Below are 7006 nucleotides of genomic sequence, written 5' to 3' on the forward strand. Positions count from 1 at the left end.
GCTGAATAAACAAACTGACAGCACTTCTAGTGCAGGAACATCTGGTTTCATCCTCCTCTTGGGTTCCTCCCAAAGCCTGGCCAGGGCCCAAGGAGGAACCAAGGGAGGTGACTTTGACCATCCAGCCCCAGACAAGGCCAGATGTCAGATTTCATGGCCTTGGCCAGCTTCTAAAGACAGAAAGGTCAATACATGTTTCACTAATGAGTGGATACATCTATCACAGTGCTAATGACCATGCTTATTTCACTAATGAGCAGATACAAAGATAACCTTTGGTTGGAAGGCTGATGCAGAGGTCACCTTTGGCTCAGGGCCTGCTGTTCAGGCCTCACTCAGGCCTCTTGTCCAGGCCTGGGAGGAGCAGGGACATCTTTCACCAGATCAGGTTGTTCAGAGCCCTGTCCCAGCTGGACTTGAATGTTTCCAGGGATGGGGCATTGACCACCTGCAGCCCCCCACATCCCCCCTGGCCATGGAACCTGGCTGCAGAAATGGGTCCTTGGGGTGCTTTCCAAGGAAACTTGAAGGGATGAGGGATCCAAAGCCAGCAGTGGGGTCAGTGCAGTGTCCATGGCCACAGCCCCTTGCAATGGCCCAGGGCAGGTTGGGATGATGATCCACCCTCTCTCCTGGCCCAGGGCAGGGCTGCAGTGCTCTTGGTGGTGCCTTGGGCTTGGCACACACTTGAGGAGTATTAGAACCCCAGAGGCTGAAAATTTCAGGCTTTCTGAGCTGAGGGGTGCTGGCCCTTAGATAAGCACCACATTGGACTTGAGGTCTTGGAACAGGCTTCCAAGATTTTGTGATAGCACGGGGGTTGTGGGTGTTTAGTGTAAGTGGTGTTGTGTGATCTCACAGGGTGAAAAACGTACATTTGGGAGTTTAGTGTCTGTTGATATATGCGAGCCAAGATGGAGAACTTTGGGTGTGCTTTAGCTATCTTTTCTGCACCTTCTTCTTCTTTCTTCTTCCCAAATCTGGCTGGTTTTCTGTACTTGGGTGAAAGAAGCCCGCATTGCAGGTTTCGTGTGATCATAATTGGATTAGAAGTATAAATAATATAGATGTCAACTCTTTCTGAAATAATTGGGAATGAAATAGCCTTGACTAGACACTATTTTAGGCTCACTTTCTTGACTTGTTAGACAGAGCTCACATCTCGAGAGTTTGTAATAGATAAGGATAATAAATTTCAGAGTGAAACTTCAAAAACAACGTCTCCCAAGTTTTATTTGCCCTGACCTTGGAGCAGGAAAGAGCCAGGAGCTCCCAACAGAGGAGGGTGTCTGTTTTCAATGGGGAAACTCAGGAGTTTTAGATTGCTAAAGTAAAGGAAGAAAAACCACTCGTTTGTCTGAGTGCAGCCAGTTCTCCAAGCCAAGCAAGTCCCAGGTGAGTGAGGAGAGACGGGAGGGGGTTGGGGAATGTGGAGCAAGGTTGTCCACAGCAGGTCAGACCTCAAGGCACAGCTTCTCTGACCAGGCCAGACCTCCAAAGGAGAGACCTCCATCAGTAGCAGTCACTGAATGCTGTAAACACCTCTGCTCTAAAGAGAAAAATTCACCCAGGAAAATAGGAATGTAGATTTCTTAGAAGCCCTTTGAAATATTTCTCCATAACTCTAGGAAAAAAGACTTTGTAATGAACTGCACCAGACCAGAGGGGAATCAAAGGTACATCCATGGTTTCTCAGAACTTGCTGGATCCTAATGAGCCCCGTGGTGCATTTGGTGTTGAGCCCTGGAACCTCAGGACCTGAGAGGAAATGGCACAATTTTTTTCCTGGAATCAAAGTCAGAGGAAAAAGCCAAAGTGTCTCGAAGCATTTATGGGTCCCATTGAAGTCCCTTCCCAATACAGGCTCCTGATGGACTCTGGAGGAGAGAACTGGAGGCCAGGATTGCACAAAATCCTCTCAGAGACTCAGTAGCAAAAAGAAGTACTTCAATTACCCCTGAATACCTTGAAGCATAAATGAGCCCAACTGAGTGTTGTTACAGGCTAAGAGTATCAAGGGAGTAATTAAAGGAGATAATTGGAGGCCATGATTGTACAAACCTCTCAGACTGTCAAAAAGAAAAGTTCTTTAATAAACCTTGAGTATCCTGAAGTATTAATGAGCTCCACTGAGTCTTTAGCCTGACTAAGAATCCCAAGGGACTTGTTAAAGCAGATAATTGAAGCCATGATTGCACAAACTTCTCACAGAGTCAGTTTTAAAAGGGAAAACCCAAGAACCTTAGAACAACTGAAATACCTTGAAGCATTAATGAGCCCCACTGAGTGTGGTTACTGGCTAAGAATCTCAAGGGACTAATTAAAGCAGATAATTGGAGGCCATGATTGCACAAACCTCTCAGAGACTCCAAGGCAAAAGCAAAACCCAAAGTCCTTTGAAAAACCTGCAGTCCCTGGGAGCATTCAGGAGCCCCCCAGGGCCATTGCTGACCAAGGCTCCCCAGGGACTCCTTCCAGCACATCCTTGAGGCCACTGGGATGTGAGGGGGATGCTGAGGGCAGCACAAGGGGCTGACAGTGCCCAGCCTTGCTGGGGCTGTGCCAGGAGGCCCCAGGGCCTCAGGACAAGGTGTCTCCTCACAGCCCTTGGTGGCACAGAGGCTGCTGTGCCCCAGGACACCAAGACTTGGCTTCTCTTTGTCCCCACCTGTCATCACTGCCTCCAGTTCTCTGCTCTGCCTGGGGCCTGGGGACACTTTCTCTGTCCTGTCCCTCACTGGGACCCATTAAAACTTCAAGAAACTTTGGAGTTGGATTCTCACTGGGAATTCTTGAGAGGTTTCTTCAGCTCCCTCTCAGGGACTGATGTTCAGGGCCTCAGAACAAAGCCCGAGAGGGTCATTAAAGTCCTTGTGCTGTGTCTGTGCTGCTGAGCTGGGCCGGGCTCCTGGCACAGAGGCAGCTCCTGGCAGCCAAGAAAAGCTTTAAAACTCATTTCTCTTAATGACCAGCTCCTGTGCACAGCCCAGCAGGGCTGGGGCACTGCCTGCAGCCACCCTGGGCACAGCACACAGGCACAGAGAGCTTCAATCACTCTGGGCTGGGAAGGAGCTGAGAAGTGACTGCAGGAGAATCACTCCCAGCCCTTGGCACAGGAACCTCTGGCTGCAGGACAAGGCAGCTGCAGCTCCTGCAGTGATCTCCTAAAGCTGCAACATCCCAATGCCTACAGACTCTGTGAGTACATTCTCTGATTATCTCTTGTGGAAAGCAGCCAGGGGTGCCCAGGGCTGTCCTGCAGAGCAGGGTCCTGCACCTCCCAGGGTGCTGTGCTGGGGACAGAGACTCTGCTGCCTGCCAGGGACAGCTCTCAGCCAGCCCTGGGAGCAGCTCACAGCACTGGGGGACAAGATCTGGGTGAAAGGAGACAGCTGGTAAGGCAAGGAAGTGTTCTCCTTGTGTGATGAGGATGCTGCATTGTTCAGGACTGCTCCCAGCATGACATTAAACTGCAGAACATTTCCAAGTAGATTATATGGGGAGCCCAGCAAGGCAGGGGCTGCATAAAAGAGAAAATCCTGTTTTTTTAATCTACTGCTCTTGGTTGCCTGATTGGGAAATTGCACATAGATATTCATCTCTCAGTTCAGGGTGAGGAAAAACAAACAATATTCTTTCAGATCTCATTAAACCAGGCAGTGACAGAAATCAGCAGAGATCCCTTGCAGGCACCATCAGTGTCACTTTTCCAGCCTCCTCAGGGTTGCTCTGACGTTGCCATCAGAGCCTGCAGAGCCAGAGCTGCCCCTGGGCAGTGCCTGAGCTGGGAGGGCCCTGCAGGGCAGAGCTGAGCCCCCAGGGCTGGGCTGGGCTCTGGCAGCACTGGCAGGGCCCAGCCCTGGGCACAGGGAAGCAGCTGCAGGCAGGGACAGCTCCAGGCAGCAGATCTCTGGGCAGGCAGTGGGGGAAGTGCCACCAAGCTGTGCTGGGATATTGAAAGTCCTCTCCAAACTGAACCAGTTCATGATTCCTTTTTTACAGATCTCCATGTCCAGAAGGAGCAAATGTCCAACAGCAGCTCCATCAGCCACTTCCTCCTGCTGGCATTGGCAGACACGCGGCAGCTGCAGCTCCTGCACTTCTGCCTCTTCCTGGGCATCTCCCTGGCTGCCCTCCTGGGCAACGGCCTCATCATCAGCGCCGTAGCCTGAGGCCACCACCTCCACACACCCATGTTCTTCTTCCTGCTCAACCTGGCCCTCACTGACCTGGGCTCCATCTGCACCACTGTCCCCAAAGCCATGCACAATTCCCTCTGGGACACCAGGTACATCTCCTACAAAGGATGTGCTGCACAGGTCTTTGTCTTTATGTTCTTCATCTCAGCAGAGTATTTAATCCTGACCATCATGTGCTATGACCGCTACGTGTCCATCTGCAAACCCCTGCACTACGGGACCCTCCTGGGCAGCAGAGCTTGTGCCCACATGGCAGCAGCTGCCTGGGCCAGTGCCTTTCTCTATTCACTGCTGCACACAGCCAATACATTTTCCTTGCCCCTGTGCTATGGAAATGTCCTGGGCCAATTCTTCTGTGAAATCCCACAGGTCCTCAAACTCTCCTGCTCCAAATCCTATCTCAGAGAACTCTGTCTTATTGCTGTTAGTGTCTGTTTGGTATTTGGTTGTTTTGTGTTCATTGTTTTCTCCTATGTGCAGATCTTCAGGGCTGTGCTGAGGATCGCCTCTGAGCAGGGACAGCACAAAGCCTTTTCCACCTGCCTCCCTCACCTGGCTGTGGTCTCTCTGTTTGTCAGCACTGTCATGTTTGCCTACCTGAAGCCCCCCTCCATCTCCTCCCCATCCCTGGATCTGGCCCTGTCAGTTCTGTACTCGGTGGTGCCTCCAGCCCTGAACCCCCTCATCTACAGCCTGAGGAACCAGGAACTCAAGGCTGCAGTGCAGAGACTGATGACTGCAGGGTTTCAGGAACATTAAACTGCTGGGCAATTTCTGCAAATCGCTTGTAATAAAAGTAATTTTTGATACTTCTTGTTGCTCTCATTTTGGAGGTTCTTTTTGTTTTATTGTTTAAATATTTTGCACAAATGTCTTAGGGTATGTAATCAAAAACTGTGTATTCTATTTCATCTATTGAAAGCCATTGGGCAAATGTTTTTTCCTTATCTCCTGTAACTCCAGGGTTGAGGGGGCTGGATATCTTCTGATAATGGCCCTGCTGTTAAAACCAGATGGGCAGTGTTTCTAATCTTTCACCACCCATCTATTCTCCAGGGGGACATTTCTGATAATGGACCATTAAGGCCCACCAATGACATGACACATTCCATCATCCCATTGTGAGATGCTCCAGCAGTGTGGGGGGAGCCAACTCTTCCTACCTAGATAAAAAATGAGACTCAAGAACACCTAGATTAGAAATGAGATTCAAGAAATGAGACTCAAGTATCTGTTTTTTCCACTAGACTCATGGAGGAAGACTGTACCCATCTCACCGCCACTGGACTGTCTGCAGGATCATCTCTACTCCACAGAACCACATCTCTTACTCCAACAGGATTTATTTGGACTACTTCCAAAATGTTGACACACAGGATATCAGGTCATATCCTTGACTCTATGAAGGTTTTTCCAGGATTTTTGTTTGCTTGCTTACTTGTGTTTTCTGCATTACTACATTTGTATTTTCTTCTTTTTAATATTCCTAGTAAAGAACTGTTACTCCTATTCCGATATCTTTACTTAAAAGCCCCTAATTGCAAAATGATAATAATTTGGTAGGAACGGAGTTGACATTCTCCATTCCAAGGGAAGCTCTAGCTTTCCCTAGCAAACTGTCTTTCAAAACCAAGACAACAAGAAATGTCATTGTTTGTGCCATTCTCATTTAGGTTCTCTCCACCTTCCCTGTGGCCAAAGACTGTGTGAATGAGGGGCTGCAATACTGGCAGCTTTAAAGGAACTCAAGGATCTCCCAGCCAAGTTTTCTGCAGAGATGCCCCTTTTGTTCCCTTCTCTGCAGCTGCAGCAGCAATGTCTGTGTGCAGGGCTGGGGGCAGATCAGTGCTGGCACAGCAGCTGTGCCCAGGAGCAGCAGCACTTGGTGTTGCCAGTGCTGCTCCCATGCCCCTGCCCCGCTGCCCTCCTGGCCCTGGTGTTGCTGTAGGGCCTGAGTGCTCTCGGGGCCGGGCACAGTGCTGGGGGTGGCAGTGCCGGGGCTGCAGCAGGGACAGGCCATGGGCACTGCTGGGGCAGCGCTGATGCCTCAGGGCAGGGCCTGGGGGCTCCAGGCTCCTTGCCCAGGCTCTCTCCAGAACACGCCCAGGCCAAAGCTCAGCAGAGATAAGCCCCGTGAGCAGTCCCAGGGTGGCCGTGGGCAGGCTGGGGGCAAACAGCATGGCTGGGGCTCTGCAAGGTGCCTGGGGGAGATGGGAAGGAGCAGCAGAGCAGGGGCTGATCCATCCCCACTGCGCTGGACACCCCAGGGCAGCGTCCCAGAGCGTCCTCATGCACCTGCCAACAACATCCCCCCTCTGCAGCCCTGGCCTCTCCCCCAGCTCACACAGGTGCCGCATCCTTGCAGGCACAGACACAGCAGCACTGGCTCAGGAGACCTTGTTTGCACTGCCCAGAGCAGGCATGAGCACCCCCATGGTGTTGGTGTGGGGAGATGAACCTGAGTGAGCACAAATGCCATCATCAGCCCTGGGGCCAGGAAGGGCTGAGGGACAGCAGGGAAACCACTCCGGTTTGTGGTGGCCTCTGAAGTCAGCCAGAAAGTTTGTTCCCATGAGCTGTGAGTTTCCTGTGCCACTGCATATGTTGTTGCTCAGAGCCACGGCTGGCTGGCAGCCACCTCCAAACTGCCGTGAGCATTTCCTTTGCTTCACCTGGGCTTTCTTTCCCCTTCCTGCTACAAATTTCTTCTTATTGCCTACCTCTTTTCCCTCCCCTGCAAACAGCCCATCCCTGGTTGCCGTTTCCTCACTGGCCCTCTGGCCCCACTCCCCATTTCAGTTCCTGAG

At 51.2% G+C, this 7006-nt stretch overlaps 1 pseudogene; it reads left to right on the forward strand.

The window, feature by feature from the left end:
• The first annotated feature begins 4019 nt into the window (after positions 1–4019).
• On the forward strand, positions 4020–4958 carry LOC120747761 (olfactory receptor 14J1-like; annotated as a pseudogene).
• The last annotated feature ends 2048 nt before the right edge of the window (positions 4959–7006 follow it).

This window comes from Hirundo rustica, unplaced genomic scaffold (genome assembly GCF_015227805.2).
Source record: "Hirundo rustica isolate bHirRus1 unplaced genomic scaffold, bHirRus1.pri.v3 scaffold_193_arrow_ctg1, whole genome shotgun sequence".
NCBI lineage: Eukaryota > Metazoa > Chordata > Aves > Passeriformes > Hirundinidae > Hirundo > Hirundo rustica.